Below are 16656 nucleotides of genomic sequence, written 5' to 3'. Positions count from 1 at the left end.
CATTGGACTGTAGAGAATAAACTGAACTCCGAGTCTGAAATAAACGTTAGGGGGGAAGGGAATACTCAGTCAGGTCTCTACTTACTAGTTTTGGAGGGGGACTTTGTCATATAGACTGTTGCTGGCTTTTTACCCCACCCCTTCATAGCCCACAATGCAATTTACTGTATATGGAATGCATATTGGACTGTAGAGGGAAAAAAATGTACTACCTGTCTCAAATAGTAGGGTATTTTTTACCCTTATTTTACCAGGTAAGTCGACTGAGAACACATTCTCATCTACAGCAACGACCTGGGGAATAGTTAGAGGGGAGAGGAGAGGGGGGGGGTGAATGAGCCAATTGGAAGCTGGGGATGATTTGGTGTCCATGATGGTATGAGGGCCAGATTGAGAATTTAGCTAGGATGCCAGGGTTGACACCCCTACTCTTATGATAAGTGCCATGGGATCTTCAGTGAACACAGAGAGTCAAGTCCCCTGTTTAACATCCCATCCAAAAGACAGCACCATACACAGGGAAATGTCCCCAATCGCTTCCCAGGGGAATTGGGATATTTCTTTAGACCAGAGGAAAGAGTCCCTCTTACTGTCCGTCCAATACCACTTTCAGCAGCATCTGGTCTCCCATCCAGAGACCAACCCTGCTTAGCTTCAGAGGCAAGACAGCCGTGGGATGCAAGGTGTCTCTGCTGTCTCTGCTGTCTCGAATAAGTAAATATATTTAGTTTTGGAGGGGAACTTTGTATACAGACTGTTGCTGGCTTGTCCCCTCCATAGTCCCCAATGCAATACACTGTATTTGAAATACATATTGGACTGTAGACAGAACAAACTTTACTACCTGTCTCAAATAAACTGGTGTGGAAAATACTCAGTAGGTCTCTACCAACCAAATATAGTTTGTTTTGAATGGGGACTGTGCACTGGCGGAGGGGCCCATGATCTGGTTTAGACAGGAAATTAGCTTTCAAAATGCAAAAGTTTAGAATTGCAGGAAATTAGCTCAGGGATTGTTGAAAGTTAGGACAATCCTTGTCCGGCAGGGAAATTGTATTTTTATAGTTGAGAAAATAGATTTTGTGGCATTATTTCAGCTTAAAATGTACATTTAGGGGAATTTTATAAGGGAAAATATTTGTTTTGGGAATTTGCGCTACGCCACTGGGACTGTGTTGTACGGCCTACAATACACTGTATATGAAATACATATTGGACGGTAGAGAATGAACCGTCTCAAACTGGGGTGGGAAATACTAGATCTCTAGGAAGCAAATATGTTTACATTTTGAGGTGGACTGTGTCTGTGGACTGTGTTGCTTGCTTTTCACTCTGCCCCCTGCATAGCTCCCAACGTAACACTATGCCCCCATTGTAAGCTGTTAGACCACAGTAAAAGTCCAGCAACACTTCCTATGACCTAGCTTTTGTTCAAACTCATCTGTTTTGTATTCTGTAGACTCTAGTGCATAGACTGGATCCTGGTTTTATGGACACAGAATCAATCGTTTTCCCTGTACATTGCAATTTGTTTGTGCAATACAACAAAAATACAGTGACTTTTCTCAAATATTACACTATTTTAAAATTGCATGCTTGGACAATAGCACCAGTAAATTAACATGAAGTATACAATCAAATAATGATTTTTTATTTTTTATTTTTTTAATTGTATATTTTTTACCAGTAGTATATTGTTATGATCTTTACATTCATTAACTTAAGGTCCAACAATTTCTCTATGTGCTCCACCGTATAATATTCTTTATCTTATAAAAAGTAGTAATTCTCTTTAGTTTACTTAGAAAAAAAAAATTGTACATCATTTTAAAATTATGAACTATGCAAATATGCACTGCTCAAAAAAATAAAGGGAACACTTAAACAACACAATGTAACTCCAAGTCAATCACACTTCTGTGAAATCAAACTGTCCACTTAGGAAGCAACACTGATTGACAATACATTTTACATGCTGTTGTGCAAATGGAATAGACAACAGGTGGAAATTATAGGCAATTAGCAAAACAACCCCAATAAAGGAGTGGTTCTGCAGGTGGGGACCACAGACCACTTCTCAGTTCCTATGCTTCCTGGCTGATGTTTTGGTCACTTTTGAATGCTGGCGGTGCTTTCACTCTACACAAGTGGCTCAGGTAGTGCAGCTCATTCAGGATGGCACATCAATGCGAGCTGTGGCAAGAAGGTTTGCTGTGTCTGTCAGCGTAGGGTCCAGAGCATGGAGGCGCTACCAGGAAACAGGCCAGTACATCAGGATACGTGGAGGAGGCCGTAGGAGGGCAACAACTCAGCAGCAGGACCGCTACCTCCGCCTTTGTGCAAGGAGGAGCAGGAGGAGCACTTCCAGAGCCCTGTAAAATGACCTCCAGCAGGCCACAAATGTGCATGTGTCTGCTCAAATGGTCAGAAACAGACTCCGTGAGGGTGGTATGAGGGCCCGACGTCCACATGTGGGGGTAGTGCTTACAGCCCAACACCGTGCAGGACGTTTTTCATTTGCCAGAGAACACCAAGATTGGCAAATTCGCCACTGGCGCCCTGTGCTCTTCACAAATGAAAGCAGGTTCACACTGAGCACATGTGACAGACGTGACAGTCTGGAGACGTCGTGAAGAATGTTCTGCTGCCTGCAACATCCTCCAGCATGACCGGTTTGGCGGTGGGTCAGTCATGGTGTGGGGTGGCATTTATTTGGGGGGCTGCACAGTCCTCCATGTGCTCGCCAGAGGGAGCCTGACTGCCATTAGGTACCGAGATGAGATCCTCAGACCCCTTGTGAGACCATATGCTGGTGCGGTTGGCCCTGGATTCCTCCTAATGCAAGTCAATGCTAGACCTCATGTGGCTGGAGTGTGTCAGCAGTTCCTGCAAGAGGAAGGCATTGATGCTTTGGACTGGTCCGCCCGTTCCCCAGACCAGAATCCAATTGAGCACATCTGGGACATCATGTCTCGCTCCATCCACCAACGCCACGTTCTAGCACAGACTGTCCAGGAGTTGGCGTATGCTTTAGTCCAGGTCTGGGAGGAGATCCCTCAGGAGACCATCCGCCACCTCATCAGGAGCATGCCCAGGCGTTGTAGGGAGTTCATACAGGCACGTGGAGGCCACACACACTACTGAGCCTCATTTTGACTTGTTTTAAGGACATTACATCAAAGTTGGATCAGCCTGTAGTGTGGTTTTCCACTTTAATTTTGAGTGTGACTCCAAATCCAGACCTCCATGGGTTGATAAATTTGATTTCCATTGATAATTTTTGTGTGAATTTGTTGTCAGCACTTTCAACTATGTAAAGAAAAAAGTTTTTTAATAAGAATATTTCCTTAATTCAGATCTAGGATGTGTTATTTTAGTGTTCTCTTTATTTTTTTGCTCAGTGGATAGGATAAAGGCCATTAAAGCTGAGCTTTAAGGCTGATGGAATAAATTATATAGTAAAACCTGCAAAAGGGTGATAGTAAACAGGGGGAAAAAATGCTCGACCATCCCTATGCCCAATACAAAAGCACACAACCCTCCCCCCAAAAAAGTATGCCGTAAAACGCGATATATATATATATACTATATAATTTCTTCCATCCAAGCCAAATTTCCTAATTTACTTGCATATGCCTCCCCCAGCCCTTGATCCTAACTCTCCCCGTCCCATTACATTACACAAGACAGTCATTGGACTATAAGGCGTCTTCTGTTAGGGGGAATTTTGTTAAGAGGCTCAGCCTTAAAGTTCTGCCTGAACATTAACACTCATCGCTTGCGGCATGGTTTTGTAAGCATAAGGACCTTATCTTTCATTTAAAAAAATATATAATTTCCAAAAATGTAAAGATTCAATTGATACACACCTTTATTGGTTTAGGGTTCCTACACGACAAAATCACCATGTTTCAGTGCTTGTTTACAGGCAACAGACGGAAGACAGAGACTACCACCTGTGCTAATTAGCTACCTAGCGTACTCTGAACACCTGTGTGTAAGCTTTACTCTGGAAGTGTGGCAGAAGTGTAGTTGTGTCTGACTTAGAAACCCATAGCTGTATGGATCTGTGCAAAGCTGCTACAGTAAGTGTATTGTTTGAACAGATTCTTTCTCACTGATGAAGGATAAAGGCCATATGTTTCATAAGCCGTATCGCAAGTGATGAGTATTGACGTTTCTAATCGTTAAAACACAGCGTCGGGATTGTAGCTCACATCAGGCAGTCATGGGCGAAGCTAATGGCTGAAATCTGTAGAGCGAAGGCAGAATGCTGCCTAGATTTTTGGAAAGCTAAATCAAGATGATTTGCAGCTACAGATTGTTACACCAGATAATGGGATTTAACCAAAGATGTTTGGTATCCATTACTGGGGAGTTACAGGTTAGGTACGGTTTGATGTAGCACAGAGAATTTCCCACCAACCTTACTGTCTTTGTTTTCAATGTCCGTGTCTCGTTGCGGGTGGTGCGTTTTGAATTTAGAAAACGCTCTGTTATTTAAAATAAATACATGTTTTACTCCATGGAGTAATCCAACCATGTGGTATTTTTCAAGTCTTCTCTCACTGATCGAGACAGGTCATCATGACATGCGACTCTTTGGGGTGGACCCACCGGTCTCATTCAATGGGAAAAGGTTAGAAATGGACAAGATGGAGGCATGTACACATTGTTGGATCACTTCATTTCTAAACTCAAACGCACCACCTGCAACTGGACATGGATATTGTAGTAGATACATGTTTGGCCGAATTGAGAACGAAGATGGAAGATAGTACTGACAAATGAAGGTTGGTCGAAAATGATCTGTGCCACACCGAACAGTACCTGTTTATCAATTATTTACCATTATCCATCATTCCTGTGAATAAAATGTTTGTTTTTTTTGTATTCAATGCACGTGCAGCAGTGATATTAATAAACATGCAAAATTTCATACGAGCCCTATCAAAGTTTTAGTGTGAGCGTGTGTGTGTGTGTGTGTGTGTGTGTGTTGAAGCAGAGAGAGAGCGAGAGAGTTAGAATAGAGCACACCGGCTTGTAGTCCTAAAAAAAGCTAAATTAGTTACCTCTGGTTCGCTCAGCTATTCCTATGGGGAAAATTAATCGGGAAAGAAAAGGGTTTTGGGATAAATCCCCGAAAATAAGATCTGAGGTTAACATTTTGTTCTATGGGATAATAGCAGTCAGTTAACATGACCTTTATGAATGATGAAGCCCTAGTGTGCTTTTTTGTTTGACATAAATGCTTCAAAATTCACAAAAAGTGTCATTAACTGATGACGATTATGTCATAAAACAAAATGTATAAGATCTCCTGAGCCTGTGTTTACCACAAACCTTGTTTTCGGTGTTTATCCAAAACCCCTCCAAATTCCTTTCCCCCATAGGCTTTGGCCAATGAGCCATGGCAAAGTTTGTGCCAACAAAAGGCGCCATTACTATTTCTCTCTATTGTGACTGTCTATGATCCTGTCAATCTGCATCATCAATTATCTCCATCCCATTCACAATATAAGAAATAAAGGAATATATAGTGGGGCAAAAAAGTATTTAGTCAGCCACCAATTGTGCAAGTTCTCCCACTTAAAAAGATGAGAGAGGCCTGTAATTTTCATCATAGGTACATTTCAACTATGACAGACAAAATGAGAAAAAAAAATCCAGAAAATCACATTGTAGGATTTTTAATGAATTTATTTGCAAATTATTTTGGAAAATAAGTATTTGGTCACCTACAAACAAGCATCGACACATTTTATCTATAATTTCTCTTCATTATTTCTCTTCATATGACAAGGATTAAAAAGGATTTGCCAGTAGATTGTCGACTTGATTCATGATGATGACTGCTAGCTACGATTTTGAAAGTATGATGTTGACATCAGTCCAATCAAAGCTACTGTAGATATAATGTTTTTTGATGTCATTTTATCTGTGGCCAATGACCTTGAGCCTTCTTGGATGGGAACTTCTAATGTAACTCTATGGCAGCACCCAAGGGGCTAGAATTTTAGAGCTCTACCCTTAGACTTGACTGTGACGTATTGTCCCCATGAGTGACAGAACACTGAGCCAATCACGGCGCAACGCTTTGTATTTTCTGCTGGCTTGCCCCACCACCACAGAAAGCACTGAGCTAGGCTGAAACACCTGCATTTTTAGAGCTGCCTTTCTCAAGAAAACAAAAAAGAGACCATGTTTGTATGCATACTGATATTTTTTATTTAACAAGTCAGTTAAGAACAAATTCTTATTTACAATAACGGCCTACAGAGGCCCAAAACAATGTGGGGTCGCCACTGGAGTTATCACAGTTATGTCATTCTAAACAGGATTCTCCTTGTTTTTTCTCCTTGTTTTCGCTCATTTAATCTTACTAGAATACCGGCTGCACGTCATTCAATACATCCACTAATGCACGCTCGTGTTTTTGGCATTCTAAATGGACCGGAATCCAAAAACAGAAACACTCATTCCTCGCTCGGCACATTCTGGTTGAATCAACGTTGTTTCCACATAATTTCAATGAAATGACGTTGAACTAACGTGGAATAGACGTTGAATTGACGTCTGTGCCCATCTTCAACCACCATAGTAGTCCTCTTTCTCTTCACCAACTCCATGTCTGTTTTTGTCCTCTTCCCCTTGGTTTTTCTGCCTCTTTCTCTCTCCTTCCCATAATCTCTCTCTTTCCCACCTCTCTTAATGTCTCCCCCCCATCTCTCTGTCTCCCTCTCTCTGCATACTGTATCTTTTTCTCTGTTTACCCTCTCTCAAGGTCCGTTTTTGGAGTGTCTCTGTGTGAGTGGACAGTCCCCTCAGGCCATGGCTTTGCCTGACACGCCATTCACTCCGAGCATGGAGAGACACACCTACCAGGGAGTCCACACACACTGTCCCTTGTAATGTGGGGGTGTGCACGTGGCTGTTTTTGAATATGCTTGTTCTTGTGTTTGTACAGTATGTTTGCATTTGTAGAAACGTGTCTGTGTGGGTTTGCCTCTGTACTGTATGTGTACATGCCAGATTTTGTGTAGGTGGCTATGTGTGGGGGGGTACATGAGTGCAGTGTGCAAATTAGGGTTAGGGAAGGCTCAGCCCATTCGATTGAGACATGAGCTCCCCTTAACGCAACAAAAGTTCAACTTTGGGGGGGCTCTGATTGAACCATTCTCCAATTTGTTTAAATTCCAATTTTGTACTGCTACAGCGGTAAATATGAAAATAAAAGCTTATTTCAAATTAAACGATCACCCCCACCTCTCTGTCATGGTTTAAACGGGGTTCAGGTTCTTTCAACCACGTTCATCTCTCTGCTCGGCCTGCCTCACGGGCATGATACACTGGCACAGGTTCCAGCGTGGTGAAACACAGCATCCCATTCATCCCACAGCATCCCATGGCTGACTAAATACTTTTTTGCCCCACTGTACATATTAGTTCAGAACCTCAGCTATCATAGCCAGTTGTATCAACGTCAAAACAGTCTGAATGACATTAATGAAGCCTATGGATTGAGTAGACAGACGGGCGGCTCTGGCAGCTAAGGACAGACGGGCGGCTCTGGCAGCTCAGGACAGACGGACGGCTCTGGCAGCTCAGGACAGACGGACGGCACTGGCAGCTCAGGACAGACGGACGGCTCTGGCAGCTCAGGACAGACGGGCGGCTCTGGCAGCTCTTGACTGACGGGCGGCTCTGGCAGCTCAGGACAGACGGGCGGCTCTGGCAGCTCAGGACAGACGGGCGGACCTGGAGGGAGGAGACGGAGAGACAGCTTGGTGCATGGGGCTGCCACAGGACCCACCAGGCTGGGGAGACCTACAGGAGGCCTGGTGCTTGGAGGAGGCACCGGATGGACCGGGCTGTGGGGGAGCACTGGAGCCCTGGTGGCAAGCCTTGGCACCACTCCTCCCGGCTGGATCACCATTTTAGCCCGGACCATCCAGAGTGCAGGCACAGGTTGAACGGGGCTGTGGGTGCATACCACTCGCACCTTTCCCTTAGGCTCAATACCCACATTCGCCCGGCACGGGCGGAGCGCAGGCATAGAACGCACTGCACCCGCCCAGCGTCCTGGAGACACAGCACGCAGCACCGGCGCAGGATACCCTGGGCCGAAACGGCATACTGGAGACCAAACGCTGGGCCGGTACAACACACCCTGGCTGGATGCCCAGTCTCACTTGGCACTTGCGGGGGGCTGGCCTATAGCCCGCCGGGCTATGAGCGCATACTGGCGACACCGTGTGCTTGACCGTATAACACGGTGCCTGACCAGTACTGCGCTTCTTCCGGTAAGCACGAGGAGTGGGCTCAGGTCTCCAACCTGACTCTGCCACACTCCCGAGTGCCCCCCTCCACACTAATGTTTGGGGCTGCCTCTCGTGCCTGTCGCGCTGCCGTGCTGCCTCAACATAACGCCGCCGCTCTGCTTTCGCAGGCTCCAGCTCTGCCTTGCGGCGGCGATATTCCCCAGCCTGTGCCCAGGGCCCTTTACCGTCCAAAATTTCCTTCCATGTCCATGAGTCCAGAGATCGCTGCTGCCTGATACCATGCTGCTTGGTTCTTGGTTGGTGGGTGATTCTGTAACGGTTGTCCTCTGGAGAAAGAAAGGAGGAACAATGCGCAGCGTGGTAAGTGTCCATTATTTTAATAAAACAACTGAACACTGAACAAAACAACAAAACGACAAACAAACAGTCCTGTAAGGTGACGAAAAACACTAAGAAAATAATCACCCAAAACTGTAATGGGGGAAAACAGGCTATCTGATTGAGAACCATACCAGGCCGAACACAGAAATACAACAAAGAAAAAAGAACATAGACTACCCACCCCAACTCACGCCCTGACCAATCTAACACAAAGACATAAAAAAGAAACTAAGGTCAGAACGTGACACCATGGTTGACCCTCTTGTCTATTCTTTGAAGGTGGAAGGAGCCACAGTTATACACCTGAGCCTGCTTATTGCACAACACAATCCATCAATCAGATTGATACATGAGTGTGTAGGTGTGGGTTATAGGGTGTCTAATTGTCATAGGCGCCGTCATAGGCGGGGCTTCCCTCGATGTCCAGGGGAGGTGGAGGAGTGTCATGGGGGATGGTATCAGCCAGTGGACCAGGAACCATCGGCCTGAGGGAAACACGAAAAAAAGGGTGAGATCCGGTAGTTAGAGGGGAGTTGTAATCTGTATGTTACCTCGCTGACCCTCCGGAGGACTTTGAGTGGCCCCACAAACCGAGGACTCAGCTTCTCACAGGGCAGTTGGGGTGGGAGGTTCCTGGTGGAGAGCCAGATGCGAACACCAGGATGAAACAGGGGCGCTTCACTGCGGTGGAGATCCGCCTGCTCCTTCTGACGGCGGACGGCACGCTGGAGCGTCAAGTAAGCATTGTTCCACACCTCATCTGCACGCCTGAACCACTCATCCACCGCAGGAGCTTCGGGCTGGCTTAGAGTCCAATGGACCAGGGATGGCTGGTAACCTAGAACACACTGGAAGGGAGTCAGCCCGGTGAAGGAATGGGGCAACAAATTCTGATCGTGTTCCACCCAAGGAAGGAATTGGGCCCACTCCCCCTGCCGGTCCTGGCAGTGACTCCTCAGGAACCTCCCCAGCTCCTGGTTCATCCTCTCCACCTGCGCATTAGACTGAGGCCAGTACCCGGAAGTGATGCTGACCGTGACCCCCAGCTTCTCAGTCACCAGAACTCAACCCAATTGAACACTTGTGGGAGATTCTGGAGCGGTGCCTGAGACCGCGTTTTCCACCACCATCAACAAAACACCAAACAATGGATTGTCCTGTGGAAGAATAGTGTCGCATCCCTCCAATAGAGTTCCAGACACTAGTAGAATCTATGCCAAAGTGCATTGAAGTTGTTCTGTCTCGTGGTCGACGCCCTTTTAAGACACTTTATGTTGGGGTTTCCTTTATTTTGGCAGTTACCTGTACTTTTCTTTACTATTAGGCCCATGAAGAAATGGAGCCACCACCGAATGTCACGGTATCACTCACACTCTGCATGACTGTGTTTGAGGATAGAGAGGTCAGCGTGTGTAAGAACAGGATGAGAAATATTTTCAACATTGTGTGTTCACCAGATCAACAGTTAGTGTACCAGAGCACAGAGAGAGGGGTGTGTGGGAGGGGAGGGAGAGCAGAGGGAGAGAGAGAGAGAAAGAAAGAGTGAAGTTGTAGTGAAGGCGTGTGATCTCTGACTACTGCAATATGTCATCAACAGAATACTAACACACACACACACACACACACACACACACACACACACACACACACACACACACACACACACACACACACACACACACACACACACACACACACACACACACACACACACACACACACACACACACACACACACACACACACACACACATACAGCCTACTCATCACCAATGTCTGGGTGATTGATGAAGGGAAGGGGGCACAGAGAGCCACCCTAGGTCAGCTGTGCAATTAGCTTCTCACTCCCTCCATCTCTCCCCTCTCCACCCCTTACCAACTCTCCTGCTGAGCTGACTACCACCCCCAATGCCCAGAGGGCCAAGGAACACTTACACACGCGCACACACACATAGCAGATTGCTTGCTGGTTAACTGATCACCAGAGCAAGCATTGCACCCTGTATGCATTGAAGAGGTGACAATGGTTTTTGGTAGAGTGATTAGTTGAAAATCCAGAGAAGTGCTGTTATGCAGAAGGTCCTGCATACAGACACAGAGACAGACACACAAATATGTTCTCTACTGATGAATGATGTCATATGCTTACACAGTCTGTGGAACTGACCTTATGAGTAGCCATGGTTATTGTTCTGTGCAGTTACCTCTGTGTTGCCATAAGGAACAGACTGTGTGTGTCATGCTGCTGAAAATGGAACAGCCTTGACCCAAGTCATGGAGGGACTCAGTTCTGACTCAACCCACCCCGAAACATGTGTTAACATACACACACACACATGCTGCATACAATCTCTACCAAACTACACCCACCACCCACTGAAATGTACCCTAGAAAGCACACAGACTGCACAGGCACGCACACACAGACACTCATTGTTCTGTCCCTTCACAATGGAGAGATCCATACTCAGGTTAGGTCCTACTTGTGTTAGAGGTCTTCCCCTGAACGCAAATACCCGAGACCCGACCTGGGACCTGTGCAGGTCCATGTCCAAAATGCTAACTTTTCCCTGGGGTCAGGGTTGGTTCCTGTTTGATTGTCATTGGGTGTCTGTCTATGTTAACCCAGGCCCTGTGTGTCCCCAGGTGCTCTCATTTGTTGACTTCTGCAACCGCAAAAGCCTTGGGTTCATGCATGTTAACATCAGAAGCCTCCTCCCTAAGTTTGCTTTATTCACTGCTTTAGCACACTCCGCTAACCCTGATGTTTCAATAAGAATTTCTCTACTGCTGGCCATGCTTTCCAACTGGCTACCCAACCCAGGCCAACAGCTCTGCACACCCCGCAGCAACTGGCCCAAGCCCTTCTCCTTCACCCAAATCCAGACAGCTGATGTTCTGAAAGACCTGCAAAATCTGGATCCCTACAAATCAGCTGGGCTAGACAACCTGGACCCTCTCTTCCTAAAATTATCTGCCGCCATGGTTGTAACCCCTATTACTAGTCTGTTCAACCTCTCTTTTGTCTCGTCTGGGATTCCTAAAGATTGGAAAATGACCACGGTCATCCCCCTCTTTAACAGCCTTGGTTTCTCTAATGACTGCCTCGCCTGGTTCACTAACTACTTCTCAGATAGAGTTCAGTGTGTCAAATCGGAGGGCCTGTTGTCCAGACCTCTGGCAGTCTCTATGGGGGTGCCACAGGGTTGAATTCTCGGGCTGACTCTTTTCTCTGTATATATCAATGATGTCGCTCTTGCTGCGAGTGATTCTTTGATCCACCTCTACGCAGACGACACCATTCTGTATACATCTGGCCCTTCTTTGGACACTGTGTTAACAAACCTCCAAACAAGCTTCAACGCTATACAACACTCCTTCCGTGGCCTCCAACTGCTCTTAAATGCTAGAAAAACTAAATGCATGCTCTTCAACCGATCGCTGCCCGCACCCGCTACCCGCCCGACTAGCATCACTACTCTGGACGGTTCTGACTTAGAATATGTGGACAACTATAAATACTTAGATGTCTGACTAGACTGTAAAATCTCCTTCCAGACTCACATTAAGCATCTCCAATCCAAAGTTAAATCTAGAATAGGCTTTCTATTTCGCAATAAAGCCTCCTTCACTCATGCTGCCAAACATACCCTCGTAAAACTGACTATCCTACCGATTCTTGACTTCGGCGATATCATTTACAAAATTGCCTCCAACACACTACTCAGCAAACTGGATGCAGTCTATCACAGTGCCATCCGTTTTGTCACCAAAGCCCCATATACTACCCACCACTGCGACCTGTATGCTCTCATTGGCAAGTCCTCGCTACATATTTGTCTTCAAACCCACTGGCTCCAGGTCATCTATAAGTCTTTGCTAGGTAAAGCTCCGCCTTATCTCAGCTCACTGGTCACCATAGCAATGCCTACCCGTAACATGCGCTCCAGCAGGTATATTTCACTGGTCATCCCCAAAGCCAATACCTCTTTGGCCGCCTTTCCTTCCAGTTCTCTGGTGCCAATGACTGGAACGAATTGCAAAAATCACTGAAGTTGGATACTTATATCTCCCTCACTAACTTTAAGCGTCAGCTGTCAGAGCAGCTTACCGATCGCTGCAGCTATACACAGCCCATCTGTAAATAGCCCATCCAACCAACTACCTACCTCATCCCCATATTTATTTTTGTTTTTCTGCTCTTTTACACACCAGTATTTCTACTTGCACATCCTCATCTGCACATATACAGTGGGACAAAAAAGTATTTAGTCAGCCACCAATTGTGCAAGTTCTCCCACTTAAAAAGATGAGAGAGGCCTGCAATTTTCATCATAGGTACACTTCAACTATGACAAACAAAATGAGATCCAGAAAATCACACTGTAGGATTTTTTAATGAATTTATTTGCAAATTATGGTGGAAAATAAGTATTTGGTCACCTACAAACAAGCAAGATTTCTGGCTCTCACAGACCTGTAACTTCTTCTTTAAGAGGCTCCTATGTCCTCCACTCGTTACCTGTATTAATGGCACCTGTTTGAACTTGTTATCAGTATAAAATACACCTGTCCACAACCTCAAACAGTCACACTCCAAACTCCACTATGGCCAAGACCAAAGAGCTGTCAAAGGACACCAGAAACAAAATTGTAGACCTGCACCAGGCTGGGAATACTGAATCTGCAATAGGTAAGCAGCTTGGTTTGAAGAAATCAACTGTGGAAGCAATTATTAGAAAATGGAAGACATACAAGACCACTGATAATCTCCCTCGATCTGGGGCTCCATGTAAAATCTCACCCCGTGCGGTCAAAATGATCACAAGAACATGAGCAAAAATCCCAGAACCACATGGGGGGACCTAGTGAATGACCTGCAGAGAGCTGGGACCAAAGTAACAAAGCCTACCATCAGTAACACACTACGCCGCCAGGGACATGTCCAGGCTAGTCTGAAGTTTGCTAGAGAGCATTTGGATGATCCAGAAGAAGATTGGTAGAATGTCATATGGTCAGATGAAACCAAAATATAACTTTTTGGTAAAAACTCAACTCGTCGTGTTTGGAGGACAAAGAATGCTGAGTTGCATCCAAAGAACACCATACCTACTGTGAAGCATGGGGGTGGAAACATCATGCTTTGGGGCTGTTTTTCTGCAAAGGGACCAGGACAACTGATCCATGTAAAGGAAAGAATGAATGGGGCCATGTATTGTGAGATTTTGAGTGAAAACCTCCTTCCATCAGCAAGGGCATTGAAGATGAAACATGGCTGGGTCTTTCAGCATGACAATGATCCCAAACACACCGCCTGGGCAACGAAGGAGTGGCTTCGTAAGAAGCATTTCAAGGTCCTGGAGTGGCCTAGCCAGTCTCCAGATCTCAACCCCATAGAAAATCTTTGGAGGGAGTTGAAAGTCTGTGTTGCCCAGTAACAGCCCCAAAACATCACTGCTCTAGAGGAGATCTGCATTGAGGAATGGGCCAAAATACCAGCAACAGTGTGTGAAAACCTTGTGAAGACTTACAGAAAACGTTTGATATCTGTCATTGCCAACAAAGAGTATATAACAAAGTATTGAGATAAACTTTTGTTATTGACCAAATACTTATTTTCCACCATAATTTGCAAATAAATTCATTAAAAATCCTACAATGTGATTTTTCTCTCATTTTGTTTGTCATAGTTGAAGTATACCTATGATGAAAATTGCAGGCCTCTCTCATCTTTTTAAGTGGGAGAACTTGCACAATTGGTGGCTGACTAAATACTTTTTTGCCCCACTGTATCACACCAGTGTAAATTGCTAAATTGTAATTACTTCGCCTCTATTGGCCTATTTATTGCCTTACCTCCTTACTTCATTCGCACACACAGTATACAGATTTTTATATTGTGTTACTGACTGTACGTTTGTTTATCCCATGTGTAACTCTGTGTTGTTTAAGTCGCACTGCTTTGCTTTATCTTAACTAAGTCACAGTTGTAAATGAGAACTTGTTCTCAACTGGCCTACCTGGTTAAATAAAGGAGATGATTGTGGACTTCAGGAAACAGCAGAGGGAACACCCCCCTATCCACATCGATGGAACAGTAGTGGAGAGGGTAGCTAGTTTTAAGTTCCTCGGCATACACATCACAGACAAACTGAATTGGTCCACTCACACTGACAGCGTCGTGAAGAAGGCGCAGCAGCGCCTATTCAACCTCAGGAGGCTGAAGAAATTCGGCTTGTCACCAAAAGCACTCACAAACTTCTACAGATGCACAATCGAGAGCATCCTGGCGGGCTGTATCACCGCCTGGTACGGCAACTGCTCTGCCCTCAACCGTAAGGCTCTCCAGAGGGTAGTGAGGACTGCACAACGCATCACCGGGGGCAAACTACCTGCCCTCCAGGACACCTACACCACCCGTTGTTACAGGAAGGCCATAAAGATCATCAAGGACATCAACCACCCGAACCACTGCCTGTTCACCCCGCTATCATCCAGAAGGCGAGGTCAGTACAGGTGCATCAAAGCTGGGACCGAGAGACTGAAAAACAGCTTCTATCTCAAGGCCATCAGACTGTTAAATAGCCACCACTAACATTGAGTGGCTGCTGCCAACACACTGTCATTGACACTGACCCAACTCCAGCCATTTTAATAATGGGAATTGATGTAAATATATCACTAGCCACTTTAAACAATGCTACCTTATATAATGTTACTTACCCTACATTATTCATCTCATATACATATGTATATACTGTACTCTACAACATCGACTGCATCCTTATGTAACACATGTATCACTAGCCACTTTAACTATGCCACTTTGTTTACTTTGTCTACACACTCATCTCATATGTATATACTGTACTCGATACCATATACTGTATGCTGCTCTGTACCATCACTCATTCATATATCCTTATGTACATGTTCCTTATCCCCTTACACTGTGTATAAGACAGTAGTTTTGGAATTGTTAGTTAGATTACTTGTTGGTTATCACTGCATTGTCGGAACTAGAAGCACAAGCATTTCGCTACACTCGCATTAACATCTGCTAACCATGTGTATGTGACAAATAAAATTTGATTTGATTTGATTTGATTTTTGAATCACCCAGGTATCATATAAACATCCCTAAGGGATGGAAAAAAAATGTTCCCCCATGCAAAATGTGTAGAATTGTGGGAAATTAACTTTAAAACTGCAAAATGTGTGACTGGACCTTCTCAAATAGTACTTGAGTACCCCTGGTCTATATAATATTTATTTCATGCTAGTGAAGCGGATTTATTGATTTATAGAAGGCCTATCCATTATATAAAACCTATTTATTAACCAGAAGAGTAATTTGGCTGATAAACAAAAAAACATGTTTCCATCGGGTCCAATCGGGGCTGGTGTAGACCTGACTATTAGGGTACAGATAAACTCTAGTTCTGGGTGTCAACGGGTCCATTTGGGTTGGGGTCTGATTTGTTCTCGATCTGTTCAGTCTGGGTCCCCCTTTTTTTAAATTATCGGGTCCGTTCGGGTCTGGGTCCAACTCTTTGGACCTTAGAAGACATCTAATTTGTGGCCGCGTTCTTATTTGTGTGTAATTTCACAAATCAATACTCTAATCCAAAACTAATCTCAAGCGATTAGCTGACATTATCCATCGGATCCTAGTTCTCTCCAATGCACGTCCAGACTCTGAGACAGAATGTCCTGCTAACTATCTGTACAAAAATAAACCAGTCAGTCTCGCGCGTAACGGCGCGTGAATGGGTGATTTGACAGCATCTTCTTCTGAACATCTGAGCACTGAAAGGTCGAGCAACTTCCGTATTTTGGAGAACGACTCGATATAGCATTTTAATAACATAGTTATTGAGGTCGATGCAAGGTTGTGGCCAAATCCCTGGGGTAAATGATCGGTGGGCTGCGGTGCAAATAGGGCGCATCGCCGTAGGCTACTTGTATGAGTTGAAACGGTAGGCTATTGCGC

This window comes from Oncorhynchus gorbuscha, linkage group LG23 (assembly GCF_021184085.1).
Source record: "Oncorhynchus gorbuscha isolate QuinsamMale2020 ecotype Even-year linkage group LG23, OgorEven_v1.0, whole genome shotgun sequence".
Classification (NCBI taxonomy): domain Eukaryota; kingdom Metazoa; phylum Chordata; class Actinopteri; order Salmoniformes; family Salmonidae; genus Oncorhynchus; species Oncorhynchus gorbuscha.
This window is presented reverse-complemented; position numbering follows the sequence as displayed.